The sequence below is a fragment of the Schistocerca cancellata genome, chromosome 8, assembly GCF_023864275.1.
Source record: "Schistocerca cancellata isolate TAMUIC-IGC-003103 chromosome 8, iqSchCanc2.1, whole genome shotgun sequence".
Taxonomy (NCBI): domain Eukaryota; kingdom Metazoa; phylum Arthropoda; class Insecta; order Orthoptera; family Acrididae; genus Schistocerca; species Schistocerca cancellata.
The window spans coordinates 614,003,735-614,019,025 of NC_064633.1; the positions used below are offsets into that span (position 1 = coordinate 614,003,735).

Genomic DNA, 15,291 nt, shown 5'->3' on the forward strand with positions numbered 1-15,291 from the left:
GGAGGATGCCACATTTATTTACACTGACGGCTCAAAGACCACATTTAGTGTTGGGAGTGCCTATATCGTTGGCGACATCCCCAATAGACTTCGGCTTGTCGACCAGTGTTCTGATTTTGCTGCGGAGCTTTACGCTGTTCTCCAGGCTGTCCAATACATCTATCGCCATAAGCAGCTACAGTATATTATATGCTCGGATCCGCTCAGCTCTCTTCTTCAACTTCAAGCTCTTCATCCCGTCCACCCTCTGGTCCACCGGATTCAGGACAGCCTCCACTTGCTCCACTAGGGGGGCGACTCTGTGGCATTCCTCTGGATCCCAGGGCACGTTAGTATCCCCGGAAACGAGGCAGCTGATATAGCGGCAAAGGCTTCAGTCTCTTTTCCTCGGCCCGCTGTTCGCGTTTTTCCCTTTGCTGATCTACAGAGCGTTTTATGTCGTCGTCTTGCTCTTTCAAGGGAAAAACATTGGTTTACACTTCCCGATAATAAATTATGGGACGTAAAACCTCTTCCCTGTGCTTGGACCTCTTCCTCCCGGCCTCGTCGTCGGGAGGAGCTAATTTTAACTAGACTCCGGATAGGGCACTGTCTTTTTACCCATCGACATCTTTAAAGTGGCGATCCTCCCCCGCTTTCTCCCCACTGCTCTCCGTCCGTCCGTGGACGGTGAGACACCTTTTATTTCAGTGCCCCTAGTTTAATCCGCTACGCCCACGTTTACAGCTGTCGCTTGATATATCTTCCCTTTTAGCAGATGACAGGCGCAGCCGATCGCGTCCTTGAGTTTATCAGTGTCAGTAAGATGACATCGGTCATTTTAAGCTCTTTCTCTGGAGAATACAACCCCCTTTCCATAATAGTTTTCTAAAATTTCCTTCCGCCTTAAGTTTCCCTCCTTCATGAATTTCGCTCCCATTGCTGCTGATTTACCATTCGTGTTTTTACCCTTTCCAAGCCACAGAATGGCTGCTTATGAACGTAGCAGTTTTGCGCCCTAAAACCATAACAAAAAAAAGGAACAACCACAGACTACACCCTCCACAGAGCACGCCCATCTTGAACACTGTATGCTGACCACTGGCTACAGACTCCCTGAAGTCGAGCTGCCTTCGCTCACTGCTGCCTATGGCCTCCACAGACTACGTCCATTCCCAAGCATCCTACTCTCAACATGGACTACAGCCTCCACGAACGACAGTCATTCTTGAGTACTCTATGCTGATCACAGCCTGCAGCTTTCACAGGCCGTATCGATGCTTAAACGACCTACACTCACCACTCACTGTCTACGGTCTCCACAGACCATGTCCATCATTGAGCAATAGGTCTTTGCTACCTGGGCACGTCTGTTGTAGCGTTTCCTCCCTCTTGGTCACGAACACTCATGTAATGTTAGCGACACACCATGGCAATTTGAGAAAACACTTGGAGTAACTTTGCCTGACGACGATTGGATCTTAGTCTTTTCTGGTGGTGCTCAATCCAAGTGTTTCCATTTATTGCAACGTTCCTTTGTCGCGGGGTCATAGTGATGTAACCAACATTCGTCCCTGGTGATTAGCGAGTGAATGTGTCACCCCGATTTGTCCTTCATTCCCCAGCCGTTCCACTTGAGTATACCACAGAAAATACATAGAACTATTAGTTGACATATGCTTTATTCAAAACACAAAATGAAATTCAGTTTCAACCGACGAGTAAGAGTTATTGTTATCTACTACCATATCTCTTTTGTGTGGATGAACATGGACTGTGAAAACAACGACCGTATCAAAAGCAACTCGCAGTAGATACCGTTGCCCATGTTGACGCCTTGTCTCTCTCTGCTTCTAGAAAGCATTCGATTAAGTACTGGATTGAAAGAAATACGAACGAATGGAGTGTCACATCAGCTTCATGACTGAATTGGTGAGTTCGTAGAAAACTGGACACACCATGTCATTCGTAATGCACATAATTCTTCAGACATAAAATTAACTGCGGGCGTACCTGAAGCGAACACTCTAAGACCACTACTGTTCACAATATACGAATACAAACAATATCGTACATAAAAAACCTGCTGGATAATTAAAACTGCCACAAGTCGCATGTACTTTTTTCTTTATTTTGACGTGTTTCACTCGATCAACGCGAGCATCTTCAGAACTGTGTAAATACAATGTGCTACACCATCTTATCATAAGATAAATTCACGGATTCAACTTAAAGCGTCATAACTTACATTCCGTAGCTGAGGGCCACACATTACAATTATAGTGCTGTGTGTAGTGCCGCCGTGATATATAAAATGGAGTAAATTGGTTGTGTACCTTCAACTTAAACTCTCTGCTCAGATAAATTTTAAGATTAAACAGCAGGACATCATTTCTTGTTGAGCAAGTCAAAGCCCATTCGATATACACTTTGGTTGAAACTACCTCATGAAGCCTAATTTAAAGCGAAAAAACACACCTATGGGTGGCTTGTGGAGTATAAATGTAAAATGTAAATGTAAATGTAAATATCACTTAGCTACAGTAAAGATCCGCTGCTTCTTGGGCTTTCATACATAAAAACTAAAGAACCATGCCTGGTTATTAAAATATTTTTGAAAAGGTGTACGCTGCAGGAAAAAAAATTAGACCTCATGGATGACGACATCGATTTTGATCTGATGACGGCATATGCCACGTAGGGGATAGTGCATGTACTGACCATAGTCTCGACGTTGCCCGCCAACAGACAGCATTGTGGGACAGATAGCTACCTGAGCGCCATCTGTCTCTACTCTTTAATAGGGAACATTAACATATAAGAGGCACTGCCTAAATAACAAGCAAAAAGTGGCAGCCAGGAACAGTATCATCAGAAAGCTGAGAGGCACAACGCGGGGCTCACACGCCGACACTGGCAGAGCCTCTTCCCTTGCATTGCGTTACTCTGCCGGAGAACACGCAGCAAGCCCAGCGTAGTTCAATTCTTGCCAGGCCAAAACAGTAGATGTCGCTCTTACTGATACTTGTCGTACCATCACCGGGTGCGTGAAGCCCACTCCTCTGGATAAACTGTACAGCCTCGCGGGAATTGCACCCCCCCCCCCCCCCCCGACACCCGCCGAGAGAGGTAGCAGCAAAAAGTGAGAAGAAAAAATCAGAAACTTCTGAAGCTCACCCCCTGTATGGCTGTCAACCAGAAAGAGCTTCCTCAGATATACCGAGGCTCTAATTGGAGCACCACAGCAATGCCGAATCGAACTACGGCGTGCAAGGCTTACCAGTACTGTGGGACGGACTACAGCAAGCGAAAGACTACCACCCGGCTACACGGAGAATTGGAGTACATGGAGATCCCTCAACAGACTACGCCGCTCTGTGAGTGTGGAGTAAAGCAGACCACCTTCCACCTGCTCCAGTGTACCCAATGTCCAGCAAGATGCACAACAGGAGACCTGGTACATGCAACGCCAAATGCGATAGAGGTCGCTAACTTCTGGGCGGCAAAAGTGTAAATAGTCGTCTTGTAAATATATGTACACGCGACGTCTTAATATTTGTAAATTATTTTATACATCGTAAATGCTTCTGACACGAATAAATACAGAAGAATAGGGAATGCTCACAGCCAGAAGGCTCAGTGTGGTGCAAAAGTATGGACCGAGTAGGCAGCCATGCCGCGGAGATGCACTCGTGCTTCCCACAGCCAAATGAATGAGTTTGAAACGTGTCAAATTGTGGCCTTTCGAGTGGCAGGATGGTCCTTTCGGAGAACTGCCACACAAGTTGAACGTGCTGCGGCAGTCGTGCAACGATACTGATATCGGTGGTCACATGATCATTCTCACATCCTTAAACGCGATTCTGTACGTCCACACAGCACATGCGTCCGTGGGGATCGTCGTACTGTAAGGGCAGCCGTGGCAGATCGTACAGCTGCCACTGCACAGTTAAGAGGCCGCGTGAGCCCAGGTGTGTCAGCACCAGCTGTTGCTACCCAATTGTTAGCAGTTGGACCACGGGCAGTCACGCCTCTACCCAGTCTTCCACTCACGCTAAAGCATCGACGTGCACGGGTGGATTGGTGATGTCAGAGGGTCACTTGGAAGTCGGAATGGCGCGCCGTGGTCTTCAGCGATGAAAGCAGATTCTCCCGCATGCACGTGACGGTCGTTTGTGAGTACGACGTAGACCTGGCGAGTGCTGTCTCGAAGAGTTCAATCGTTCAAAAACACGGTCCCACCCAAGGTGTTATGACCTTGGGTGCGATAAGCTGCAACTCTCGTTCGCCTTTGGTATTTCTGTGTTTCCGAAGTTGTCTCCAATCTAGCACGAGAAGTGACTCGTGCGACTGGTCAACAAGTCTTACAGAACTACGTGAACGTGTCGATCAGACGTGGCACAACGTGTCCCAGGACAGTATTCGTCATCAGTGCGACTGACTACATGCCAGAGTGAGCGCCTGCATTGCAGCCTGTGGAGGCTACACCACGTACACATGTGAGTGTTTCAGCATGGTCAGTACCTTCTATCCGGCCGTTGTGGCCGAGCGGTTCTAAGTGCTTCAGTCCAGAACCGCGCTGCTGCTACGGTCGCATGTTCGAATCCTGCCTCGGGCATGGATGTGTGTGATGTCCTTAGGTTAGTTAGGTTTAAGTAGTTCTGAGTTCTAGGGGACTTATGACCTCAGATATTAAGTCCCATAGTTCTCAGAGCCATTTTTTTTAATGGTGACCATCCAAAATCCTGTATCATATCCGTGTCACTCTCTCCCCGCACGTACTGCACAGAAATGGAAGGAAAGAGGCGTTGTGATACGATGATGGGACTGACGAACAACGACAGATATGAGACACACACCTAAATATCTGGGAGTAGGCGTATGAAGCTATTTAAAGTAGAAGTTGCACATAAAACTAAACACTCAAAAGATAGACGCCATACTGAGACTCATTGGAAGAATGCCCGCTACGGAGAAGGTAAGTTGATTAGATTAGATTACATACATGACATAATTAAGTTAATTTAACAACATACTTAAGTTAATATAACAACTTTTTCATTTTTTTGTGTTTTATTTTTATTTTTTATTTTTAAAAATTTTTTTTAAAATTTATATCTAAAAATTCCTCTATGGAGTAGAAGGAGTTGTCATTCAGAAATTCTTTTAATTTCTTCTTAAATACTTGTTGGTTATCTGTCAGACTTTTGATACTATTTGGTAAGTGACCAAAGACTTTAGTGCCAGTATAATTCACCCCTTTCTGTGCCAAAGTTAGATTTAATCTTGAATAGTGAAGATCATCCTTTCTCCTAGTATTGTAGTTATGCAAACTGCTATTACTTTTGAATTGGGTTTGGTTGTTAATAACAAATTTCATAAGAGAGTATATATACTGAGAAGCTACTGTGAATATCCCTAGATCCTTAAATAAATGTCTGCAGGATGATCTTGGGTGGACTCCAGCTATTATTCTGATTACACGCTTTTGTGCAATAAATACTTTATTCCTCAGTGATGAATTACCCCAAAATATGATGCCATATGAAAGCAACGAGCTAAACCATGGTTAGAGAAGTACTTCAGATCACTCCTAAGCCTGGAGTCTTACCACATAGGGTTCATACATGAAATCGAGGAATTCTAAGGAAGAGAGTTGTTTTTGTCACAGGATCGTTTAGTGAGAATGAAAGCGTGACACAACTACCCCAGTGGCAGACGCTAGAGGACAGGTGGTGTTATTTACAACAGAAATTCGAAGTGCGTACTTTTCTAGAAGAGTCAGCAAGTACACTCGGTGTCCTAGAAATGTTGCGGCGAACTCCTAAGGGAGGTGGGGCACATCGGAAGGATTGAGAACTGCATTTGCAACCCATGGCCGCAAACGTCGTCGTGCTGTACACCAGATGACTGGAGGGAAAAGTGAGAATTTACTCATTCGAGCGCTAGCCAGCGTAAGAGGAACATGGAACAATAAACGGACGGTGAGCCTACAGACGTGCACTTAATGAATGGAATAGCTGTCTGCACTGGGCAATGGACGAACCGCTGAACGCATCTGTCGAAAACGATTCGCAGACAGACATCAACCACACCACGGTTTTCTTTGCACACCCGCATCGAAATTTGTGGGAGTAGGCTTTAATTAAGAAGTGGAAAGGCTAGCAAGACCAGGCCGCGGTCGGCGCCTCCGGTCTTATGGAAGGAAGTGTTTAGCGTACTGTGGACACAAACCCATGCACCGGGGCAAGTGCCATTGCCTTGGACTTAACAACGTCTCGTAGCCGTGTACGGCATGTTTTCAACGCCGAGTTCTTACACACCTTTCATCCCCAAACGGCGCAATCATTGCACACTGATAACCATCCTCCGCGTGCGCGCTTCGCACAGTGTTGTCTGCAACAGAGTGGCCCAGTTTAAGGGGCTCCGGGACGCCCTATACTTGCAATGTTAAAATAACGCTTATAAATTACATCTTTCCTCACAAAGTATTTGAGGTAGGAAGTTGAACTTTTTACAGATAATTTATTGGAATATGGGCTACAACTTAACACAGGGATTTTACAAAATTTTAGTTCAGTTATTAAAGATGATTTTTTTTCAATTGTAATGAAAATTCACAACATTTTTTTGCAATTTTTTATTTATATATTCAAAAATAAACAGTTTTTTGGAAAAAGGCTGTGTTAAATTATGCAGAAGGTACTGTGTAACATTTACTGAAAGTTTGAAACAAATATGTTTGGAAGATCATTAGAAAACATGTAATTAGTATGAGAAAATAAAAGTTTTGGGAATCGAGCGACGAAGATTGGATTAACTTTTTAGTGCATTCCAGGTCCATAGGATGGATTATCTTCATCCTCTGCAAACTCCTCCTCCAGCTTCCTCTTGTTCCTCCTCCTGTTTACTCTTGCTTGTATTTCTAGACTCTTTACAGCCCTGTCTGCAGCCCGAAGGCGTTCCTTGTCTAAAGCAAGCATCGCTCGTACCATGTTAGAACCTATCTTCATTCCCATATTTCTAAATACCTTGCACCTTACAATGTTGCCATCATTGAAAGTCGCAACAGCATCGTACACACCAAAGTGAAGTGTTTCTATTCCAACAAATACAGTCTTGGGGATTCTCGACCATATAACACTATTTACACTTTCATTGGGGTTTTGAGTTTTTCCGTGAATACACTTTTTCAACAGTTCAGGTGCTGCTAAGTCTCTGAAAATAGGTTAGCCACAACACATACTTTATCTCACATCACTAAAATGTACCTGATGAACACGGACGTTAATAATAACACCATTTGACAGCAGTTTAACAGCGCCACAGTGGGTCACGCCCATGTAGAACAAATTTAAAAAAAAATTTTAAAATAGTTGTAGTCTTCGGGATTGAATAAATTATATATCTATTAAAAGGTAATAGTCTGCAGATTCAGAAAACGCAAAAAAGTAAAAATTGAACTTTTCATGATTTTGAGCCTTTCCGGAGCCCCTTAAGTGTTATTCTCTGACAAGGCCACATTCACCAGGAATGGCGAACTCAGTCACCACAACGAGGACACCAGAAAATCCCCGCAGTGTGCGGCACCACGCGGCACAACATCGCTTCGCAGTTAATGCGTGTGCAGGTTTGGTCACTGGTTCTTTACTACGGCTGTACCTTTACCATCCCCCCCCCCCCCCCCACTGAGGATTATCAGACCTTCCTGGAACAGGTCCCCCCCCCCCCCCCGGCCTTCCTCAAGATGTTCCAGCAAATGTGAGGGGCATGATGGGGTGCCTTTTTATTTTTATTCTGTGTTGGTTGACTGTAGGCATTTGAACTGGTTATTCCCGCATCGATGGGTCGAGCGTGGTGGGTTTGTCGCCCTGCCTTCCACGCTCACCGGTTTTACCGAGCCTTGATTTCTTTCTGTGGGAAGCCACGAAATCTCACATGTAAGTTATTGCGAACCTGTGCCGTCTGAAATGGATCCCGCCGCTAGAATCGTCTACGCAGCTGCTAAAATCAAACAAACTCCCGGTGTATTCGATCGTGTGCGGCTGTCAATGCCCCGTTGGTGCCAGGCATTTGTGGTGTCTGATGGAGCAAACTTCGAGCATCGGTTGTAATATTAGAGCTGTATTCATGTCATACACCATGTCTACTCATTAGGGCCAATAAATGTTTCAAATGAATCTCTCTCTTGTCTCCTTCCTATCTTCAGCCTCTGCTACCACTCACCCCTGAGTTTTCCGGCCTGGGTTGCTGTGCATTTTCAATCCGTATGGTGTGCCCCAACTCCCTTAGAAATTCGTCGCAACATTTCTGGGCCACACTGTATTGTTTCGAATCCCATCTATCTCAGGAAAGACCATTAAGGTAAAATTAAAGATAGATTCGGGCTAACTAAAGTAAAATTATTCTTTCTGCGCACTTTTTATGAGAGGAACATCAAAGGGCATAACTGATAGTGGTACACAGAGCATTCTCCGCCACACACCACAAGGTGGCGTGCGGAGCGTAGATTTAAGTATAGAAAAGAAGGAAAGATATTGCGTGCCTGTTCTTGCACCAGAATTGTGCATCCACAGGGAAGACGGAAGCGCGGATACACATCTCATCCTCCGGCATTCTACTTGTTAGCTCTCCATCACACATTCCGAAGGGAGTTGGAAGATCTAACCATCAACTCTTCCCGTTACAGCCAACAGCGTACGAATCTGATCCATAGCTGGGATTTCAATCGATGGGCACTGCGGTGTTACCTCAAATTATCCTCCGCTGACACAGATGTATGTTTCTGTTTGACATACAGAGGCGCAAATAGTAAGGTGCTGTTGATGAGCGGTTTAATTTCATAAACACGCTGTTCTACCAGAGCGATTTCCAGCGGTTGCGCAGTTAGGTGCAGTGAAAGCACCTGTAGCAATGAAATCACGACGAAAACAGCTTCTCCCTGTAGTACTTCGAGATGAGTTTATAAATACACTCTAACACAAAGGACAAACGACGCACCACGACGGTTTTATCCGAATCAAACGAATCCACTAAACGAGATGTAAAAATAGAGACAGACAAATAATTATAATTTCAGAAAAATTGGATGATCTATTAAAAAGAAAGTTTCACAAATCGAGCAAGTCAGTACGGCGTTGGTCCACCTCTGGTTCTTATTCGAGCAGTAATTCGAGCAGTAATTGACTGACAAATAGATTTTACTAGATAAATATATTTTAACAGAAATAATTAAAATTTTTACACACCTTTTACAATACCAGATATAAATGACGTCGATCATCGACTTATGACAAATGAAGAATACCTCAGAGGCTAATGCAACGTCACGGGTTCCTCTCCCATTCAGCCCGTCCAGAAGAGAAGCGATTCTATTACAATATATTGCCTATTTACATCTTAACTAATTCTTGTACAGTCTTTATCATTTTTAATTATGTATCGTTTCTTCCGTGGTGGTTTTCACATCCTCCGCCACAGAGAGTATTTAGCTCTCTTTGCATAATCATTTATAATAGGAAAATTCATAGGTATCTTTTTCCTCACAAAATTAAGTGTCCTTTTGAAATTCAGTTAACAGAAATACGTATAAATCATTTGTTACAGTGAGCATTGTACATCGAAATGTTGTTTTAACTTTCACTTTGGATGCTTGCTGCCAGAGAACGTTACAAACGGAAGCGATGCAATATGAGTACATGAGAGCGCATGTCGTACAATATTATGTCGACCATTGATGTAATAGAACTTAGTGACACTGGGGAGAGATGTGGCGACCTTGAAGGCCAAGGTAGGGTTTGGCATCCACGAAGACAAACAGTAGAAACATTCACCGTGTGAGGGAGGATATTATCTTGCTGAAATATCAGTCCCCGATAGTCTGCCATGAAGGGCAACATAACGGGCGCGTCTTCCCACACGTCTTCGCTGACGGCCGATGTTCAATTCGAAGCGGGACTCATCACTGAAGACAATCATACTCCAGGCAATGAGATTCCAGGCTGAAGACGTGACTGGAGACTACACGACCAGCGGTGAGATACCAACCTGGAGTGTCGACCGCCGTGCGACATGACAACCAAAGCCGATTTTGTGGGGCGCCATTTCTTCTCTTACAGCGCAGCGATAGGTGGACGATTTTCTACGCACCATTTTGTTGCCCTTCATGACAAGCCATTCTAGGCGTGCATTTCAGCAAGAGGATGCCCGGCCGTAAACGGCGAGAGTCCCTACTGCTTGTGCTCTTGTTTGTCAAACCTACCTTGGCCAGCACGGTCGCCAGAGCTCTCTCCAGTTGAGAACTGTTCTACTATTATGGGCAGGGCGCTCCAGCCAGATCGGGACTCTGACGATCTAACTAACGCGCCAATTGGACGGAATGTCTCACCATATCCCTCAGGAGGACATTCGAGAATTCTATCAGTCATTGCTAAGTCGAGTAACTGCTTGCATACGGGCCAGAGCTTGATCAACATGTTACTGAATTGTTCAGTTTGTGAACCTCTTTCTCATGAATAAATCATCCAATTTTTCTGAAATTATAATCATTTATTTGTCTGTGCATCTAAATCATATCCACTGACTTCCGTCCCATTCGGATAATTCCTTCGTGATGCGTATTTCCTTTACTTTTTTATCTTTTTAGAGTGTATTTCCATCTACCCTAATCAGCATCAGATTTTGTACGTTGTCCCATCGTAAGCTACTTGTCATAAAAATAGGAACGAATGGCTAACAAGATGTGACAAGCAGTGGGTGCTCGTCGTTCATTTTAGACTGAACAGACGTTACAGACAGGAAATTTATTTGCAGTAGAAATCAAGAACAAATAAAATTTACCAGAAGGGTAAAATGACCCACGCAGAATCCAATACTTTTCGACGAGGCGGTGAAATATCGGGGTTTGTGGCGCTCGCGGAATCTTACAAACGTGAGATGGCCGCTGGCACGCTGCCCGCCCTGGTTAAGGAAGAACGCGGCGCCCGTGCCCTGTAACTGGTCGCTGGCGTCCAACTGATACGGTTCAGACACATTCACGTTTAGATTTTGAAAATAAAATAGCAGCAGTCTTCCAGTCAGTTGGAGTTTGATTAATATAATCTACAATACATAACGTTTTGATTGATATCATTTACAATACATAACCGTGCACGCTAAGTTCCAAATTGGTGGAAAGGTATAACATACAGAGTAACAGGGTGTGCTCAAGGTATACAGCCACTAAAGAAACCTCTCTGGATAATGTTAAATAACTTTAAAATAATTTGTTCTCAAACTTAGTCCATCAGTGTTTACATTATTACTCAATTCGTACGAATGACAACTTCTCTGCGTTCCAGACTCACTCGTGACAAGCGTCCTCGTAGATTTTCTCCTTCTCACTCTGTTGAAGGTAACTTAGCAGCCCGCAGCCCACGTTGTCTTGAACGTCCTGACTGTGCTACACAGATCTCACCTTCGTCAAGCTGGTGATAGGACTGTGTCTGGAAGCACCAGTTCTTCTGACCGAATAACGAATGTATGAAAACTGCAACCAGTGAAATTTGCGTCCTTACAAAAACTTGTGAAACCTGGGTCTAGTGTGTACAGAAATTACCAGCTGACTTAGTCACGGCTTACCTGCAGCCCCAGAGTACTCGGCTACCAGATGTTCTCCAGCCACTATGTACTCATATTGCATCGCTCCCGTTTTGTAACGTTCTCTGGCAGCAAGCATCCAAAGTGAAAGCTAAACCAACATTTCGATGTATAATGCTCACTGTCACAAATAATTTATATGTATTTCTGTTAACTGAATTTCAAAAGGACACTTAATTCTGTGAGGAAAAAGATACCTATGAATTTTGCTATTATAAATGATTATGCAAAGAGAGCTAAATACTCTCTGTAGCGGAGGATGTGAAAACCACCACAGAAGAAACGGTATGTAATTAAAAATGATAAAGACTGTACAAGAATTAGTTAAGATATAAATAGGCAATATATTGTAACAGAATCGCTTCTCTTCTGCACGGGCTGAATGGGAGAGGAACCCGTCACGTTGCATTGGGTTCTGAGGTATTCTTCATTTGTCATAAGTCGATGATCGACGTCGTTTATATCTGGTATTGTAAAAGGTGTGTAAAAATTTTAATAGTTTCTGTTAAAATATATTTATGTAGTAAAATGTATTTGTCACAATTACTGCAAAGTTCGCACCGGACGTTACCCATTTTATTTAAGAAATTTCAGCATTTTATTGGATATCGCTGGCGATACGGAGCTGCGCCGCGAGCGAGCAGTCTGCAGCAGCGGCAGATTTAAATATACGATCGCAATAACGACCACATCCTAAAAAGGGTACAGGTAGAGGTGAACGAAAATAATAAAGTGTTTCTTTTCACAGCATTCCAGACGCAGAATACAAAGAGATAATAGATTTTATCTTGTGCATTCACAGGTGGATACAAGCTGCAGATTTTGTAAATTTTCATTCAAAAAAGTGATAAATTCTGAACATATCGTAAAGTATATTTAAAAGAGGATAGTTTTCATGAGAGCTTAGCAATATAAAAAAAGAAAACATTTTCATATAGTAAAGATAGTCTTATGTTTCAAAGCTAGTCGGGGTATATTCAGTTAAACAAAAATCCACTGCAACGTGAAAATGTTTGCTAAGTTCGATGGACAATAATATTTTCATTCTTGCACAAACACCTTTAATACTTGAATAAAAGTAAAACTTGAATCATTATTTTGGAATATTCAAAGAAATTCATTTTTATTGAGCTGCAACAGAATATTTCATATGTAAAGTAATAAACACAGATGAAAAATGTATTATGTCCATCCATGTATATGTTAAGTTCAATCTCAACGGTTTCCCAATCAAATTAAACGCAAAAAGCAAAGAAAGTTTAAAACCAGACGGTCAACTCCCGAATAATTAAAACAGACAGAATCGCATTAAAGTTTGGAACGTTTAAATTCTACATTTCCTTCTTTCATTATATGAAAAATAGTGTTATGTATAGTCGCTTCAAAATTTTTTAAATTATTAAGTCACATATAGTCCGCCCCTGGTAGCTGAGTACTCAACGCGACGGAATGTCACACCTAACGGCCCGGGCTCGATCCCTGGCTGGGTCGGAGATTTTCTCCGCACAAGGACTGGGTGTTGTGTTGTCCTTATCACCATCGTCATCATCCCCATCGACACGCAAGTCGCCGAAAGACCTGCACCAGGCAAACGGTCTACCCGATGGGACGCCCTAGCCATACATCATTTCCATTCTCCAAGTCACATATAGAGAATGCGCGAATGTTACGCTAGGAGTGCAACGAAAAATTATGGGTAGCTTATGTCACCGATATGTGCTTAATCCCGGCCTATTAGTTAGCATAACAACACATCTTACGAACATTATGTATTCTGGAATGAGATTTTCACTCTGCAGCGGAGTGTGCGCTGATATGAAACTTCTTGGCAGATTAAAACTGTGTGCCGGGCCGAGACTCGAACTCGGGACCTTTGCCTTTCACGGGCAAGTGCTCTACCAACTGAGCTACCCAAGCACGATTCACGCCCCGTCCTCACAGCAATATCCTTTCTTTCAGGAGTGCTAGTTCTGCAAGGTTCGCAGGAGAGCTTCTGTAAAGTTTGGAAGGTAGGAGACGAGGTACTGGCAGAAGTAAAGCTGTGAGGACGGGGCGTGAGTCGTGCTTGGGTAGCTCAGTTGGTAGAGCACTTGCCCGTGAAAGGCAAAGGTCCCGAGTTCGAGTCTCGGCCCGGCACACAGTTTTAATCTGCCAGGAAGTTTCATTATGTATACTGTTCCGGTGTAACGATAATCGACGGCACGAAGATGAAGAACGCAAGAGCAAAGAAGGCGGTGAGACTACGTCAGCCAACAGCACGCTGACAAGGACCGCACTACGACAGCAGCGGCCTCTAGCCGGAGGGAACATCAGCGCCACTGCTGCCAGCCTCGGCCGCACAGCAGCAGACAGCACAGTACTGGCACAGTACCAGGAGAGCACTGGGATAGCTGTGACGTGTGACCCATACCAGTTGCTTACATGGACCTTGTATACAGCAATGTACTTCGATTGTGTGCATGTCGCCCATCGCTTGGGACACCGTTGCAGATTCAGAGTTAAGTACTGTCAATCTTCTTACTTGAAATAAAAACTATTAATTTGATTTTGCTCGAATTGTTGTATACCACTACGAGAACGCAGCATCCTTTAGGCACCATATACGAGACCAGTAGGTAAGACCCCACATTTATCATATGCTGATACAGTGGCGTGTTCCTAAAAAAATTGGTTGAAATTGCTTCAGGTGTTCCTGCGATATGCTTCAGTGTCACCTCTTTTTCATTCCCACCCCTGTGAGAAGTAGGTGGTTGTTAACTCCACTATGCCTCTTTTCACATAGTGAGTAACCAGTAAATCCCAGATTCTCTAAAGAAACGAACTCTCACTTAATAAAACAAATAGAACTTTCGATTGCCGTACAAACAAGTTAATGTGTTAAATATCTGACGTTAAGCCGTAAGCGAGAGAAAGTTTAGAAAAAATGTGAATTATGTTTAAAGTCGCAAAGTGCTCTTGTTATCAAACGCTGAGTGAGTACAGTCTCTGAAGTTTGCTCTTAGGATAACTTAATTTTTACGCATCTCAGTGCTTGTGAAAGCAAATCTCCTGAACTATGTGTCGTACAGTAATATAATTTTGCAAGTACTTTCACTGTATATGTGGATACTGTCTACAACACTTGTTGCGAGTAGTGTTAGTAATAATGGAGTCATAGATTAAAACGTCATATCAGGTGCAGCAATTTCGTTGCTTGAATAGCGAAAGTGTAGTAACGAATAAACCTGTGGGGGCTGTGTGCGAGGAAAGGTTTCGCGAGGGTTTGAAGTGTGCAGTTTGTTGCAAGTCACAAGTGCTGTCATTCTCAAGTACTGGATGAGTTACTCTCCGCAGTAGCGCGTGGTCAGTTACACTTCTACTTGACTCCCTCACCTCTTTGACACGTAGGTAGTTCTTACCCTCATAGTGCTAAGTGATATGTGTGTACCAGTTTTGGCTGAAATCGATCCAGCGCTTTAGGAAGTGAGGTGGTACATACATACCCCTCCCTACATATATACATAATATACCAGTTGAGTAGCCAGCATTGCCTTGTATTTACTCCAGTCTTCTTCTATTACCCTATCTCCTCTTTTCCCTCTCTGTCCAACTCCTCCTTCCCTTTCTCTTTCCATGTCCGCCTTCTCCTCTCTGTCGACCTCCTTCACCACCCAATCTGTCAATCAACTTCTAACA

The 15,291-nt window shown here is 43.6% G+C and overlaps 2 non-coding genes across 2 annotated transcripts; one reads left to right on the top strand and one right to left on the bottom strand.

The window, feature by feature from the left end:
• Positions 1-13,459: 13,459 nt before the first annotated feature.
• On the bottom strand, positions 13,460-13,534 carry Trnas-uga (transfer RNA serine (anticodon UGA)). Its single transcript has one exon. It is a non-coding gene; the product is annotated as a tRNA-Ser (tRNA).
• Positions 13,535-13,678: 144 nt separating this feature from the next.
• Trnas-uga (transfer RNA serine (anticodon UGA)) lies at positions 13,679-13,753 on the top strand. Its single transcript has one exon. It is a non-coding gene; the product is annotated as a tRNA-Ser (tRNA).
• The last annotated feature ends 1,538 nt before the right edge of the window (positions 13,754-15,291 follow it).